The 17,794-nt window shown below is 41.3% G+C and overlaps 1 long non-coding RNA gene across 1 annotated transcript in view; it reads right to left on the reverse strand.

Annotated features, from left to right (window-relative positions):
* LOC131481385 (uncharacterized) overlaps positions 1-17,794 on the reverse strand; it is a 53,795-nt gene that overhangs the window by 34,822 nt on the left and 1,179 nt on the right. Inside the window, exon 2 of the long non-coding RNA XR_009246274.1 lies at positions 12,551-12,737. This is a non-coding gene — a long non-coding RNA (uncharacterized LOC131481385). The remainder of the gene's footprint in view (positions 1-12,550; positions 12,738-17,794) is intronic.

Genomic DNA, 17,794 nt, shown 5'->3' on the forward strand with positions numbered 1-17,794 from the left:
AGGGCACAAAACTCCCAACAGTCTTGACCAAAAGCCATCTTCACCAAGATACATGATAATCAAGCTCTCTTCAATCGAACATAACGAAAAGATCCTTAAATGTGCGTGTGAAAAAAAATCAATTGGCATATAAAGGAATGCCAATTAAACGCACAGGAGACCCCTCACAGAAAACTCTACAGGCAAGAAGAGAATGGAGCTATGTATTCCAGATTCTAAAAGCAAAAAATTGTCATCCCAGGATAACGTACACAGAAAAGCTTTCCTTTGTCTTTGAAAATGAAACAAACAAAAAAAAAATGAAACAAAATTCATCCACAGTAAAGTTAAAAGAGCATGCCTCTTCCAAACCTGCCTTACAAATAATACTGAAAGATGTTTTCTTGACAGAGAAAAGGAATAGCGCCCACCAAAATCAAAGGCAAATGCGAAGAACATCCCAGTAAAATAACAACAGAAGTCTAAATCAATGAACAACCCATTGCTAAAATGACAAAACCAAATTACCACCTATCTCTGCTAACCCTGATTGTAAACGGCTTAAACTCATCAATCAAATGTCATTCATAGATTAGTAGACTGGATTAAGAAAGAAAACCCATCTATTTGTTGCCTACAGGAGACATATTTCACCAACAAAGAGCAACAGAACCTATATCTATGGATTTTTATTTTTTGTTAGTTTCATCTCTTCAAAACACTTTCTTCTGATTAAATTCTTCAATGACTCATAGATCATACAGTAGCATTATTTTCTTCAAGAAGGTTCTTGATTTTCATTTCTTCAGCTACACCTTAGTCATTTAGTAGCATGTTATTTAACTTCATGGTGTTGTAAATTTCTTTTTTTCTTCCTGTTGTTGATTTTGTATTGTGGCTTTTCATTTAAGGGGATGTATAGTACCTGTGTAATGGAGACTATCATATCCAGATATGAGGATACAATGCATTATGCATTTCTACTTCCAGACAAAGATGGATTCCCAATGAAACTGTTTACCATATCTTGACAATAGGATGCTGGAGTCTCTGCCATTGTCCATACCCACAATGATGGACATACGATACTATATGAAGAACTATACTATAGTAATGATATAGGGGAACTCAGTTGGGGGTGGGATTTGGGGAGCAGATAAGGGAAATCCCATGATCTATGGAACTGTATCATAAAATGATAATAATAAAAAGAAGTAAAATTTTAAAATTAATGAATAAATGAAAAAAATAGCGCATGGATGGCCAACAAACCTGTGTCCAAGTGGGATACTGGCACTGCAGATGGAGGCTTAGCATGCTAGACCATGGTGCTGGCTCCCAAAAGTAGCTTTGAAAATTAACAGAAATAAAGATGAATGCAAGAAAAAATAATATAATGATAGGTTAGTGGGTGCTGGTGAAAAAAAATGAGTTACTGTAAAAAATGTACTTTGACTAGGGCCTGGCTCAAAATAAACACCATTATTATTACTATTACTATCACTAGTTAATGATACTATTATTTTTACTGTTCCCGTATTATTTTGACCTCTACTTCCTGATGAAGAATAAAGTACAGTTTTAATCAACCTCCAGAAACTCCTGCAATTCTCTAATTTCCCTACAAGAATGTTTCCTTCCACAATAAATCATCTTCCTTTTGTGAATAAAAGTCAAAATTTCACTGCCCATCAAAATGAATTCTCCAAAAAGCCTAATATTTTGGACCCAGCATGATAGCCCAGTAGCTAAAGTCTTCGCCCTACACATGCCAGGATCACCTGGGGAGAGTGAGTCAGTGGACAGAAGATCTTCCTCTGTATCTCCTCCTCTCTGTATATCTGACTTTCCAATAAAAAATTATTTTTTAAAAGCCTCATATTTTGAAATGCTTAGAAAGATCCTCCAAAGTGAAAATCTAGTCACCATCCCTGCCCTTCAGGATTTGCTGCTTATCAGGCACAAAAAAAGTCCCTACATGTACAATATGCACAAAATGTCATCAGTGTGATCTCAACAGGTACAAGGAGACTCCTGATATTGCTAATTTCTCTCTGAGCTCAACTTCAAATGGTGAGTCAGCTGAATGCCATTTAAGTTTGTATCATTTCCTTTTCCCCTGCCCTAGTCGGAATTCTCCAAGGGATTTACAGTTACCTAACAGGGACTGTGTGCCTGGGCATGTGTACTTGTGTCACAATGAATGGCTAAGTGGAGCAGGAATGGTAACATCTTAAACAGAAACAGCTGCTTCAGAAGTGGTTGAGGCTTGGCTGCAAAGCAATAGCTGCTGTTAAACCCCACTTGGAGCCTCTCTCAACTTTGATGATTTCTTGCTTCCTCTCAAAAGTGTATCATTCCTTTCCTGACTTCAAGACAATCTGCTAAAATCAGCCCGATGTCTGTTTGGGTTGTTATTGAAGTTCTGGTTATTCTGTTGCAAGTTTCTCATTTTGGATTGTCTTCTCTTTTTGGTTTTCCTTGATCTTTTTTGATCAGAAAAAAAAACAACTATAAAATGAGGTGGACCAGCCACACTAAATTCACCTAACAGAAGCTGCAACTAAGCATTTTTGTTTCCCCATGTTCACCTGTTTCACAACCCCTGCCCTCCAAGGTACTTCCTCTTAGTAAGCACCTGGAAATACCTATATCTGCTGTAATTTTTTTTTATTTCCAGGCTCTGGTTCCAATCTCTCCTTGACACCTCTCCACTGCAAACCCATTGACCAAAAAAATCTCATTTTCATATCCAACAATAACATCCTTAAGTAAAATTTACAATTCCTTATTTTAAGAAAAATGAAAGCTTAAATACATCATTGGAGAAAATTTTTTTCATTCTGATAGCTATGAATATAATGTATTTCAGTTTCTTTAAAAAGTCCTAGGGGCATTTAAATCTACTCTTAGGGAAATTATTTAATTAAATATTCACTTTGTTATTATACCCTAATTCCACCATTGTATTTGCCACAACCATTTCTTGGGAAAAAATTAATAAACCATCACTTAAAGATTGCTTAATGGCTTTGAAATTAAGCCTAGATTCAGCCAGACAATTCATTGGGACTCTTTCCAGCTCCTAATGACCACCTGGGATTCATCTCAATTCTCTGATTCTGTGTTTCACATCAGCCACTCAAAGATACTATTTGCTGTCAGCAAGTCCCCTGATTTATTTAATCCTTTCCAAAAATGTCCTGAAATTTTCACAATTTAACCCCTATTTATCATGACAGCAGTTCCCCTACAATGACTAAGTCACTCTGTATTCTTGTCAGGTGTTCATAGAGGGCTCTGTGATGACAATGGTGGCCTAGAAAGGCATGAACAATCATATAACACTGCTCTGTCTCTATCTTCTCAACAAATCACCAATAAATTTTCTAAGTAACATTTATAAGCTTCATTACTGTTTGACAGAAATATCACCTACGCATACCACATGAATTTAACATGTGCAGACTCAAGGTATCTTTATATTTCACATTTTAAGAATGGCGTTATTAATTTAGCAGTATACACCCTTACTGTCTTTTACATTAAACAATATAACATGAGAAACTATGAGCTCAAACAGACTAAAAAAAAATGAAACTAATCAGGAAGAGATGAAATGAATAGAATAGTAAAAGATAAAACTTCTCTGATGTCTTTAGAAATAGATTGTGACAATCAGACCAAGGGACTCTAGTTTCAACTTTTAATTCATAAATCTGTCAGACGTAAAACTCCTACAAAAAGCAGAAGTCCTGTGACAGAGAAGTGGCAGCTTTTCTTTCTCCCACCCACCCAAAAAAAAACAGAATGCACACAATCATAATAAGAAGCAGAAGGAAAAATTCCAAAGAGTTGGAACAACATATCGAAGATTATTTTTTAATTTAGGAAACCTATTCTCAATCTCATACTGCTCCTATTTTGAGATCAATTCTGGAAGGCGTGATTGGACTCCCTGAAGATCAGTTGACTTTATTAATAGTTTTTTTTTTTTTAAGAATTGTAAGACATGGCAGAGCTCTCAGGCAACCTCTCCCAATTTCTCCCTGTGTAAAGACAGGATAATATCGGGATTAGGAAAATAGACATTGATGCAGCTAAGGTACAAAACATTGTCATTATCTCTAGGATCCTTGTTTTTTCCCTTTTATAACCACACTCATTTCCCTTCCACCCCCACTGATCCTGAACCCCAATTCTCTCCTTTTCTCTGGTTTTGTCATTTCAAGAGCATTATATAAATGGAGCCTGACTCTTTGGGTTTGGCTTTTTTCCCTCAGCATAATTCCCTAAAGATTCATTCAGGTTGTTCCCATTTATCAATAATTTGTTCATTTATATTGTTGAGTAGGATTCCAACAATAGTAGGACTCCACATAGCATACTATGGATGTACTATGATTAATGTTACATTTATAAATGGTAACAGAATACTTATCAGTTTGTTTTCTTCATTTAACTAAGAAAAATGCTCAGAAGTACAATTGCTGAGTCATATGACAGCTGCTTTTTTAGTTTTTAGGAAGTTACTAAACTGTCTGACAGAGGTTATACCATCTTACATTCTTGCCAGCAGTGCTTCAGCGATCTAGTCTCTGCATTCACACCGGCATTTGGTGGTGTCATCATTAATTTTTTAGCCCAAGCTAGAGAGCCAACATGGGAGAAAAAAAAAACTGGCAAGAGACATAAACACATATTCTGTTTTGTTATTTTAGCATTATCTAGATGCTTAAAATATGTGTATTTTCAAATTATCAAATGTCTTTGGCTTAAATTTGACAACTTAAAAGCTATACACTTCAGGCAAATTATTTAACTTTTCTGATGGTCAAATTCCATATATGTAAAACTCTCAAAGTCAAAAACTGTGCATAAAGAACATAGGACACAACAGGTGCTTAATGACAGCCAATTCCTTTCCTCTGCATTACTGCTCTTGACTCTTACATACGCTGATATATGAGCTTCCTCCTTATCATTCCCAGCACCTCATAGAGCCATCACTTCTTCTCAGTTTAACAATTCTGTCTTCTCTTTTTTTTTAGATAAGTATGAATATTTTTAACGTTAATGAACTGGGGCAGCCTTTTGGCCTAGTGATTAACACATCTGTATCCCATATTACAATGCCTGGGTTCATACATTCCTGGCTCAAGCTCCTGCTTCCAGCTTCCTGCTAATGCAGATTCCAGTAGGCAACAAGAAATGGCCCAAGCAAGTGATTCCTGCCGCTAATGTGGGAGACTGGGATTGAGTAGCTAGCTCCCAGATTTGGCAACACCCAATCCCAAGCTTTGTAAGCATTTAGGGAGCAAAGGGAGCTTCCTCTGTCTGTTTTTCTTTGCCTCTTAAGTAAATATTTTGAAAAGCAAAATTAGATTTTGGAGACCATAGCTAGTTAAGCCACTGTCTGCTGGTTCTAGTCCCAGCTGCTCACTTGCCATCCAGCTCCCTGTTTATGTGTGTAGGACAACATGTAGATCTGGAACAAACCCCTGCTCCTGGCTTCAGACTAGCTGAGCTTCAGCCATTGCTGCCATTTAGGGAGTAAAATAGCAGTTGGAAGATCTCTCTCTTTCTGTAATTCTACCTTTACAATAAATAAATATTCTTAAAAACAAAGGAATGTTAAGATAGAAAAACAAACCTTAATATGTTCTAAGTCTAGAAGAGCAGAATTCTGGAAGATTATGTTAGAAATTTCCTATTTATTTTCATATAAACAATAAGAAACGAATATGTTTGTATTCAATGTAATGAATGGTATCAACACTCTCACTTGGTGCTATGTCAACAGCTGCCTTGAGCAACAGGTTGTCCCCAAGTCGGGGCAAGACCATGTCTGGCAGAGGGCTTGATAGCCACTTGCTGCAAAGTGTGCAGGAATGAGACATATTACCAACGTGTCTGGCTCACTGAGGGTCGAAGCAGACTAGTTGTCCAGTTTTAACCAAACTAATATTTCCCAAATGGACAAGAAAGGCTTAAAATGATTCTTTCAAAAAACCTTCAATGAATAATGCAAAAAATGTGAACAGAAATTATCAACGAGAAAGTGACAGAATTAGTAGTATTCCTCCACATAGGTAAGAGGTTTTGTCAGCTATAGAACAAAACAGAGACACTGCTGACATGCATTCAACAGGAAATCCACCAAACCATTTTTAAACAAATAAGACTATTTGAAACTTGGATTTCCACTTACCACTTGTATCTTACAGCAAAGTATGCAAACCTATTATCTAATTCCTCTTACCCTCTTTCAGTTCATTTTTAGAATAATTTTCAGATTAATATATCTTTACTTATACTGTTTTAATGCTGATATGCATAGTAAAAACAATGACTGGGTTATTTATTCTATTTCTTTAAGGTATTACATTCCCTGGTTTAGACCTTAGTGTCAGGCACCCATTAAACACACCACAGATGAGGACAGAATAAAACTCGATGTCCACAGACAGTCTGCTGGATTGCTATGGATTGCTATCACTAGAAGCAGCTCCCTGCAACTTTCCAGAGCCTCGAAAGCCCCAAATTCTTGTCTTCATCCTGTCAGCCCTGAGGTCTGGAAGGCAATGCAGGCTCCTTGTACACATCTCTGAAAAGTACGTAGGCTGTCAACATCCCCACACTTAGTGGCTCTTGGGAAGCTTGCTGTGGTGTGCCACTCTAAAATCATAGAGTGATGCCAAAGAGAATAGCTGACATTTATTAAGCACTTACTCTGTGCCAGACCTTCTACCAAGAACCCCACATGAGTCATCTTACTACATGTTCACCATGACAATGTGACAGAGTTTACAATTATGATCCAAGCTTTCCAGATGTGGTAACTGAAGCAGACCATGGTTAAATAACGTTCCCAAGATCATCCCGCTGATAACTGCTGTAGTCAGGAGTCAAAGATAAGCTCCAGCTTGAGGGACCCTTACTTTCCCCATTCTATTATGCTCATTTACCTGCGTGGTCATAGCTTTATGAAACACCATTATTAATATTTTTGACAAAAAGTAAAAACTAAATTTAAAAACGTGTCACATTTCAAATGTGATTCTAGTTCCTCTTGGGATCAAGACTATTGATTAGAACTAAACACTGAAAGTAAATTACAAATTATACTTACAGGATTTCTCTAAATGTATTTTGAAAACATGTTTTGCTAATTCTTGAAGCAAATATGTTCAAGAAGCAGAACCAAGTAACAGTACAATACAATGTATAGGGCTTATTATTTCTTCAAAGAGACGGAAGGTTATATGTTAGAACTTCTGGCAACCAGGGCAATCAATGAATGTCATCCAGTCATTTCCAGATATTCAGACCATTGTTTAAAAAAAAGAAAAGGTGAGGACAATTTAGCCAAGCATCTCATTGTCAATGTAACAATATTACTACTGTGTGATATTAAGGTATGAAAACAGAGAAAAGCCCAGGAATTGCAACAGCCACTGTTGATCTTTCAGTTTGTTAATAAATGATACTAAGTGGAAATATTGCAAAGAAAAAAAAAAGAGAAATGAGAATGTTAGTAGAGAATTCTTTGTGAGGTCAACTTCCAAAAAGATTATATGTTCTTCGATGTGTACATTACAAACCCCTGAATTTCTTTTCTTGGATTCTTCTGCTATTACAAATACCTGGATTGTATTTTTTAAAATCCATAAGAAGTAAAAAGCATAAACTTACATGCTGCTTCATTACCACGACTACTTTTAATTAGCCACCATAGTTATCTTTGCAAGAATTTCATAAATGTCACCCATCTGAAAAAGTAAAATTCATTGTTCAAACAACCCAGTAATTCAACAGCCCAGTATAATACATAGATTTTATAATAAAGCAAAAACATAGTCACTTGATTTTAGATTCTATAATTTTATTATTGACATCATCCTAACTTGAATAGCACAGGATGCACAGCACTTAACAACATTCGGAAAAGCAAGAAAAACATTACTGACAATGTAAGAAATCAGTTTCTGCTTTATTTATTCTAGATTAATACCAGTTAAGAGGCCCAGTTGTTTAAAGAAAAAGACTTCTACATGTCTATCTCTGAAAGTTGAAGTTCATCAAAATCATGTCATGGTTACACATTGTAATTCCAGTTCAACTTCCATTTGAAGAAAATTTGACATAAATTTTTATATTGCACATTCATTTAGAAAGAATAATGGCACAGTAGTTAAGGGTATTTATATTTTAACCTAATATTTTAAATCACAGTAAAATAACATTTTCCCATATACAGAAATTTACATATATTTCCTTGGTTGAGCTTCTCCAGCCAGGAGAAATTCAGTTTGAATGTCATTGAATCCAAGAAGCCAAAGCCAATGTTTTAAGTTATGTAGAATCATTCTTCTACCAGATCCTCTCAAATAAATTCATATTTTGTTTCTGAATGTTTGTTGCAGTCCTCCTAAGTCATCACTTAACATAGTTAGAGAAATATTCACTCATCTTTGGTTTTACATTTTAAAACCTTAATAGAACAAAATCTTTTCAATGAACCACAGGCAATCTCATTTACAAAAACTCTATATTCTGGTATGTTCTGTAGAATGTAGGCAGTCTGTCTAGGACACTGTCCGTTTGTCACCCAACACAAATAGAGACTCCGATTACCTACAAAGGCATTAGGAAAGTGCTCCCAGCTGAAAGCATTTATCCAATTCCAATTGTTTTTTGAAAGTCTAAAATACTAAAAACGATATTGTTCCAGGAGCTACTGTTGAAAACAATATAAGGCCTGTTTAGGGTGAAAAAAATCAGTCATTGAAAATCTGAGTTGGTTTAAAAAATCACTGTGCATCCAAAAAAGAATTCCTAACTAAGCATTTATATGCCAGGCACATGTTTTTATTTTAATAATATTGGCTTACCTAAATAAATATGTAGAACTTAATAACTGTTCTTTATGAGTTTATGTTTTTTAGCATTATTCTATTTTAGTGAGTTTGCAAAGAGGCTAATGAATAATAATGCAGGAAAAAATATGTATCTGTCAGTATCAAGTTGCTGTGCTTTACACTCATTGCAAGTGTTATGTTGAAAAAAGGTCTGTTTAAAAAGTAACTGAAAATTGCTCTGATTTTAAAAGAAATGAATGTAGCCATACTCTTAGAGGATAATGTCAGATAAAAAGTAATTGTGTTCCCTCTACAGTTGTTTGTTGGCGTTGATATAAGAATAATGATGCTTTAAGATGGTTATCCTGCTTGTTCACTTAACGTGGGATTAACATCAAACTCTTCATAATTATCTGCGATCACCCATTTGAAAGTGGCGTGGTAAAACATGCTGATGGTTAAGACACTCTAGCAGTTTTAATATTAAACATTAGCACACATGAAAGTAATATTATAATTTGTGCATTGAATAATATGCCAGGCCCATTTCTTTTGATGAAAAGATTATTCTTATGAATTCTTTCTAGCTATATTAACTTCTTAGCTCTTGAGTTTCTGAAGTAATCAACTGTGAGAAAGATATGTGAGTAAGCATGACTATACGGATTTAAAATATTATTCTGTTGCCTTGTACAATTTTATGAGACAATCATTTCTGATATTTGCTTAAATAAGATTGAGAACCAAGAATCTTACAACAGAAGATTGACTCAGAATAGTGAAGATACAACCCAGATGGGATTATAAACTAAAGAAAGAGATTGAGTACTGGTTAGAACAGCTGTGAATTTATCGCCATCAGCAAACAAATGTAAGTGTACACTTTACACATCCTTTACAAATACAACAGTACATTTGAATTTGTACTCAAGTCTCACAAAAATATTTCGGTGCCTCAACTTCCCACGCCTTCAGAAACTGACAAGTGGGGGAAATGAATATTCATTTAGAAACTAATATAAAATCATAAAAGAATCACCGAGTCACACCTCTGTCTTGAATTCACCTGAGAAATACATTTCACACGCCAGGTCTTATCACGCAATGCTCCCTCTTGTTTATCATATTGGTTAGCGGAAAGAGGGAAACCTCTGAGACTACACTGAATGTAACAAACGCAGGTGCTCCCCCCCACACACAAACACAGAGACGACGGAGAATGTGTAAAAGACAGTATCTGTGTAACTTCAGCTGTGCCTATAAAAGGAGGTGGGGTGTCGGACATTTAAATCATGTTGTTTCCACTTATGCAGAGAGAATCCATAAAAAGAGATTTATTATCATATTTTCTTTCTGAAATGTAACATTTGTGTTTTTTTTTTTACTTCAAAAGTTCTCCTCTGTATAGAGCAGAGTAAATATTACAGTTTTGTTCAACAGCAGCCAAGATTTAATTGTCTGTGAAACGTAGGCTTAAGACTTGATTTAACTACAGTACCGCCGATACACACTGGGCTGGCCCGCGCAGGGTCCTAAGGCGCCGCAGAATGATTTACTCAGAAGAGCTATCCTGAAAGAATTCGAAGTGGGCAGGGGGCAGCCGCACGCCTGCAGCCACCCCATCCAAATGGCTGGGAGCATTATTCGAGCTGCAGCAGATTTAAAGGGACTTCGTACAAAAAGTCAAACAAGAATAAGCAGCTATGGAAAATATAACAAATCATGTTAGCAGTTTCACAGCGCGAGAGAAGGAGCGATTCAGGCACCGCTAAGCTGCGCCGCAGAGAAAGGCAACGCGGCACGCGCGCGAGAGAGAGAAAGAGAGGGACTTGCGGGGAGGGGTGCAGAGAAGACGCCGGGAAGGCCACGAAAGAGACTCCCACGTGCGAGTTGTAACTTTATGGTGTGGCTGCACACACCTCCGGCGCGGTCCGCTCTGCGCGCCCTTGGCACCCGCTTTGGCGCTCCCACGGCCGCGCGTCACCTGCCGCCGCGCCACCCCCTCCTCTGCCCGCAGCCGGCTGCGCGGCTCGCCGCCTCCACCCGCCTCGGGTGCGGAGCAGGGAGCAGCCGGCTGCAAATTGGCCCCGATGGCACCGCAGCCACAAGCCAACCCGTAATTGCTAAGCAAACAAGGCTGAAATATTGGATTGGTCTCAATCGTGACAAGATCTACGCTTTTGCCGCCAATTTGTTTGTGCAGCTCTATTTAAAGGCACTTGATTGAGGAAACGTTGAAAATAGCGGTGAGGGTTTCCCTAATGAGACCTCTGGAGGGAATCAGTGGCCTTCGCCCAGCACCGGGGGCTCCGAGGTGAGGGTGGGAGAGGGGCGCGATTAACCCCTTCTTGCCCGCCTCAGACGAAAAGTCCTGGGAGATGTGCTGCCAGGAGCCGCGGCTGCCTTCGATCGGAGCAGCGACCTCCCCCTGGCTTGCGCTGCGCGGCGGAGAAAACAGGCTGATCCACGTCGGAAACTTTAAGGAATGGGGGAGGGGAGCAAAAGAAGAATTTAACCAGGATGGAAGAAGGGGCGGCCCCGCAGCCCTGGCAGCGTCTGCAGAAAAGGCGGTCTAAATGCGGGGCGGTGTCTCTGGCCGCACCCCCGACCCCTAGCAGTGCGCATCTTGTTCTGCAGCCCCCGCGCTCCTTCCAGGGCCGACCCGGCGACCTCCGCCAACAGCAGTTTTGCGGGGCTCCAGGGAGCTTGGGCCGGTCGGTTTGAAGCGGTGAGAGGAGAGGAGCAGGAAGGACACACCTGTTGGAGCTGGCACCCACCGCTGTCTCACTGGTCCTCCGGGCAGCTGGAACGAAGGGACTAAAGCCAAGAGGTGGAAGGGAAAACTAGGTATTGAGCACACCTGCAGCCTCTCTGGGGAGGGCGCCTTGAACACATCTCCCGCAGCCTCCACACACGGAGGTTCACGTCGTTACCGCCACTGTTCATAACGGGAAATTAAGGCCTGGACTCAAGGACAGCTTGTCTGTGAGACGCTGCCACTCCAGGGCTCAAGACCTTCGGAATGGGCACGCCAAGGGGCCAGATCGTGAGAGGCCTCCCAAACGTGGGCCAGTCTGATCCCCAGGAACTTTCCTAACGGCTTTCAAAATAAAGGCAATGAATCCCAATGCAATTGGGATGCTTGGAATTCACTGGGTTTCTCTAAATTATCTGTTTTGACACGAGCTGGTTAAGAACCTTTTGAATGCAAGGCGTTGATGAGGCTGTGGTGGAACCCACAGTACAGAGGCATGCCCAGAGAGCTGCAAAAGAGAATGTGGGTACAAGCACCAGAAAGTTCAGCAAAAAGATTTGATGGGCCGGAAGGGATGGCGGGGAGGGGCGTCCAGGTTGAGAAGCAATTTTTGGAAAGGATTCCCAGAGGAGGTGGCATGTAGCCTGGGCCTAGAAGTTTAAATGTGGAGTCTCTCGCTCCATTTGGGTTGCCTGCTAGAGACGGCACAGAAGGGATGTCAGGCCCACCCTTGGCAACAGTGCAGAAGTTACTCTTCACCTACCTGCTACCACCTTCCTACCCCTCCAACTTGAAGAACTTCAGATAGATCCAGCCCTGAGTCAAAGTTCCAGTCCCTCTTTGAAACAGAAACCTTGGGTTTGGACGTGATATACACTAACCCACTCCGGAGCGGGACTTGAGCCAAAAACTGTGGAAGGAAGGAACAGGAAAATGGCGCTAGGGGCGCTCTCACCTGAGCCGTAACTACCACAGTCACGCTGGCCCAAGGTTTTGCAGAGGGATCTTGCTCTGAGATGGCATCTTGGCCAATCTAAAGTTGACCTTGCTGAAGTCATGGGCAGATGTAGACCGAGGAAGTGAAGACCCACGGGGGGGAAGGGGATGGACTGGTTTCAGCTGTCCTTCCCTAAGAACCGCGCCTAGAAAACACAGTCAGCAAAATAAAGCATCAGTCACACCGATTTAGTGAAGTCTCCAAATGTGCTCTGCATGGAATTTTGCCTTTTCTGTATGCAACCAATTTCTTCGTTTGAAGTCAGATGCTTTGCAAGCAGAATGCAATTGTGTGTGTGTGTGTGTGTGTGTGTGTGTGTGGTGTTCCTTGGGCTCTTGGCCTGTGTTAGCTTAAGTGGGAACTCACACAAATACTAAAAAGAAAGCCATTCTCTTCTGATATATGGAACAAAGTAGTGCCTCTCCAGTCACAATGCAGATAAATAATCTGTAACAACAAATTAGCCCCTGGTGCTGCGCATTCCCAGCAAGCATCCTGCATTCTCTGTTTATATTATAACTTTTCTGCCTGCAATTATTTTTATTTTAATTTTCTGTCACTTTAACAGAAACCAGAGCCTTTTCTTTTAATGTTTTGTACACAACATGTTCATTTTGATAAGATGTTCTTTCCTATCCTCTTTTAGCTTGCCTTTCCTTGTTTAGAGTTTAGTATCAGGAGTTTCTAATATTTCTCCTTTTTTTTAAGGAACTTGTCCCTGTCTTGCTTTATTTGTTTGTGTGAAATTTAGTTTGAAAGGAGATCAGAGAGAGCAGGAGGGGTTTGTAATAAGAGAATGACCGAATGACCCAAAGACTGATTATCTATCATTAACTGGAGACTTGGTGTACCCAAATTACCAGGGAGACCTCAGTCTGCCGGATCCTTACCCCGCCAGCCAGAGGCGAGGGTGGAATGCACACACAGAAACAGATCATGCCATTGCAAATAGGACACTCTGCACACAACCCTCTCTTCAGGAGTTTCCTTTTAAAATTCAGGTTTAGTGCCTAGCTTTATTAGATTCTGATATGTTGTACACAGGTTCACATCTCTGCTGAAAGATAAACTTTAACATTTCTGTAACTAGTTTCTTGGTGTTGTTTCGTTAGCAGCCAAATTGCAGTTAATTGTCTAAGCTCCAGAGAATATGGAGAAATCAAGCCGAGCTGCTTTTGATCTGCTCATGCCACTAAACCCATGGCTTGTAAAAATCAAAGTTTGCCATTCATATTGACAATAAAAGTGTTTCTTTTTGTTAACCTGAAACCTTAAGCATCCTGGCTCAAGTCCCTTGTCTCTAAGAAAAGGCCCTAGAAGAATGTAGGAAAGACTTAGAGAAACTGTCTATCCATGAATTTGCAAAGGAAACCACAGAACAGGGCTTCCCCGGAATGTGACAAAATTCCACTTAGATCTGGGAATGCACCGATCTCAAGTCACAATCAAATTGTTTAGCCACATAAGCAGCTCCCCCAAAGACCCATTGGTTAGGTTACTATTTATACTCATATTTTATTCAAGACATCAGATTAATGCTGCAGCCTAGTTGGAGTCCATTCCTCTCTATTTCCCCAGAGCATATATCTAAAATCCCAAAGATGTTATCATCTGAATATTGAGTAAGTTCCTCCCGGCGTGGAAGAAAACGTTGCTTTGTGCAGGTAGCTTGCTTGAAGCAAAACATGGATGAATACTTACCATGCATGCTGTGTGATACACTATGTCTTGGGCCACTTCTGTTTTAACTCTGTATTTTACTTCAAGTTAGCCAAAATCAGACTTCTATGCATGGGTCATGGTGTGTCCAACAAGGCTACCCCACAACAGTGCCTTGAGCTTCCTTTAGCCTGAACAGATATTGTAGCTTTTCGAACAGACCTGAATACCTGGCAGAGTATTTTGTTATCCCTTATCAGGAAAAAATGCTCCACAACAGTATGATCTCTATCTCTTAATGTGAGGATGCAGACATTGGTGGTTTGGAAGAAATGAACGGCCTACAGCTTATAATACTGAACATTAAGTTTTTTTTTTTTCTTAAATCATTTGAGGATGAATTGATACTTCATTTTTCCACACCAGTCTCAGGTTCCATGACAGAAAAAAAATCCTTGTAGATCCTAACCTTGCTGGAGGGCAAATTACAAAGGAGGGAGTGTGGGAAGGAGGGAGGTGAGAGAGAGCGTGACCAAGGCTAGTGGGGGCCAAGAGAGAAAGGACAGACACCCAACAAGTCCTGATTTTCTGCACTGATCCTTTAAACTCACAAATCATTGTGAATATTCACTTCCAGACTTAACTAATTCCCGATCAGCCCCTCCCCATTCCAGCTCCAGATTTGCAGTGGATGAGAAAAAGGAGGGAAGATGGTCCCTTCCCTAAAGACCCTGCCCCCAACTCCAAAATCCAAAGAGGAATTGTTCAAAAGAAATAAAACCACATGAAAGTAGAGGGCAGCTTTCCCTGCCCTTCATTTTTGAAACAGACATGAAAGTCCAACCAAACTTGAGTCTGCCTTGTGGATGGGCACTCTGAGCACCACCACATTTCCAGAGCCATTGTCACTCGTCCGATCTGCCTACAACCATTTCCCAAAAAGAAAACAAAAGAGAGAGTAACTGTAAAGCCCTTGAGAGAGGGGGAAAAAAAGCCTTTCATCACTCAGTGTTCCACAAGTCCTACACATCCTAGACCAAGTGGTTAGCTTGTAAGATGAATCTCTCGGTCCAGTGCAGAGCCATCAGAGTGTAACAAAAATATGCTGTCCTCAGAACAGGCAGGGCTGAGGTTACAAGCATCTTCAGGAGCACATTGCTTTGTGTGTCACTTTCTAGGTTTGATGTTCTTTCTGGAACTTTTAGTGTGTTCTGGGTCTCACCTAAGTGCATGGTAGTAGCTGAAGGGAACACTCAGCATTATTTCTACAGGGTTAAGAAAATAAGGTAAAATGAGATTCAAAAACGATGAAGGGAAGTAAACCCTAATTCCTGTAAATAGAAAATGTGTGTTTATGGCCTCTGGCCTAGTTCCTCCCAGGTCCAGTTTATTTTGAGTTCTCATGAGCAAAACACAAGATTCAAAACGGCCCTTGCGTTTGAAATAACAAATACCCCCAAAGATCTGAATTTTCCCTAAACCAGATTGAAGTTTAAAAAAATATTTAGTTTAAGCCAGATTGATTTTAAAAGTAGTATCTTAGAAGACCAAACTGTTTCCAAGGGAGTGCTCAGTCTCTCCTCGGATTCTTTGAATCTTGTCCAGGGGAAGCAGTAAGAGTGACGGGAGACAAGAGGCATGGATGCAAAATGCTGCTTGAATTGGGTTCTGTGTGTGGCTGCAGGCAGACAGAATATGCAGCACAGTGGTGAACACCATCAACCACCAGGACGGAAGACTGTGCACACCAGAATCCTGCCAAACCCAGGCTACCTCCCTGGGAAGCAGTCTCTGGATCCTGTGGCAGCTCTGTCCCTAAGCCTACCGTCTAAAGCCAGTCCTGTCCTCGGCCAGCGTCTCAGTTCCCTAGGCCAATGAGTATCCCAAGCAGGAGCCTGACTGACAAGCAGCACCCTGAAGCCACACTGACACAGCCCAAGGATGGGTTTTCCAGACTGTCATGGGAGTAGGGACTATCCTTTTCACCCTTCCTTCTAACTCTTTCTTGCTCATTGTTAGCACCCAGCTCTGCTCCATCACCTCTCTCTCTTCCACCCTCAACAGATCACCTAAATTGAGGGTAGATTGGAAACCACAAGCTGGCCTCACAAGCTTTTCAAAGCCAAGCATCCTGGGAGAACTGGAACACAACAAGCCCAAAGACAAGCAAAGGGAAAACATGATGGATGCACGCAAAGAAATGTGTCCGTCAAGGCCAGTTCCCCTCCAAGAGGAGTTACCTCATTTGTGAACATCCCCCTAATGTTCGCCATTTGTCCGCTCTTCCCGAGCCACCTACTACTGGCCTGCCTTTCTATGAGCCCCTGGTTTGGGTCCCTGAGATACACGAGGCCCTAGACCCTTGGACTGTGGTAATTAACTGATAATGATGCTGTCAGTGAGAACTGATGTTCAGATTAGATCTTTTATGACTTTAGCTATCCCATGTTGTCCGCTTCTTTTATCGTTCATGATGCCATCTGGAGACATGTAGAGATTCACACTGCCCCCCCCCCTCTTTTTTTTGGCTTGTTTGCTTCAGTTACAAGGGCATGAGAAAAGTTCGCAGTGGTCGGTTCTGCAGCTTTTTCAATGGAGGCTACTCATCTCTGGTGGACAGGGCATCTCAGTCCCTGACCCAACCCTCTTCAGAATTCTTCTCCCTCCCATGGAGCCCCAAAACTCTAGATCTGAAAGCAATCAACCACTGTCCCTGATGCAACCATCTTACTTCCCCTACCTGCTACCAAGGCCTAAACGAGTTTTTATAAACAGACTTTTTAAAATGTATCACATTTCAGAGGCTTGAGCTACCAGTATTTACACATGCAGGGTTTGCTTCCCAGTGAAAATGTAAACAGTATCCCCCCTCCCCCCATCCCCATCACACTACCTGTATTGGAAGAACCGCGTCTTTGGTCTTTGACTCTCCCGAGAGCTGAAAACCGTAGAGACCCAACCCAGAGACTCAAGCTGTGGGCAGGTCTCTGTTTTATTCTGAGCCCAAACGCAAGCCCCAGGCGCTACCCTCGGAGCTTGGTTTCATCCCTTCTGCAACCCTTGCTCTATGCCGTAAGACGTTCTGCTGGAAGACGCCAGGAAACCCGTCCCCAGCCCAGAGGAAAAATGGGCCCGGCAACAGCTCCCGGGCTAGGTTTTTACCTCCCTCTTTTGAGTTCCTTCGCTTCTCCTAAAGCCCAGCCGACGCAAATCCGAAGTTCTTTCCGGGGCTCGGGGCAACCCCGAAGCTGGAAGTCCTCCGTGCACTCTGATCTGGCTTTCCAGTCCGAACCATACCGTCGGCGGCGAGCAACCGGCCGCCAAGCACAGGGCCGCCTCGGGAGTTGAGGCTGCTTCTGCGGCCTGCGGCTGACTCTGCCTACCTCCTTCCAGCGACGTCCCAGGTGGAGTCTCAGGTCACCCTTTAGCTACCCTGGCCCTGCCCAGCGGCCAGTCGCACCTTGCCTCTGCCTTCACTCTCCTCTGCACACGGATTCCTCACCTCCCCGCAACTTAGGGGCCCCGGCCCTCAGGGAGACCCCC

This window comes from Ochotona princeps, chromosome 11, assembly GCF_030435755.1.
Source record: "Ochotona princeps isolate mOchPri1 chromosome 11, mOchPri1.hap1, whole genome shotgun sequence".
In the NCBI taxonomy this organism is placed as follows: domain Eukaryota; kingdom Metazoa; phylum Chordata; class Mammalia; order Lagomorpha; family Ochotonidae; genus Ochotona; species Ochotona princeps.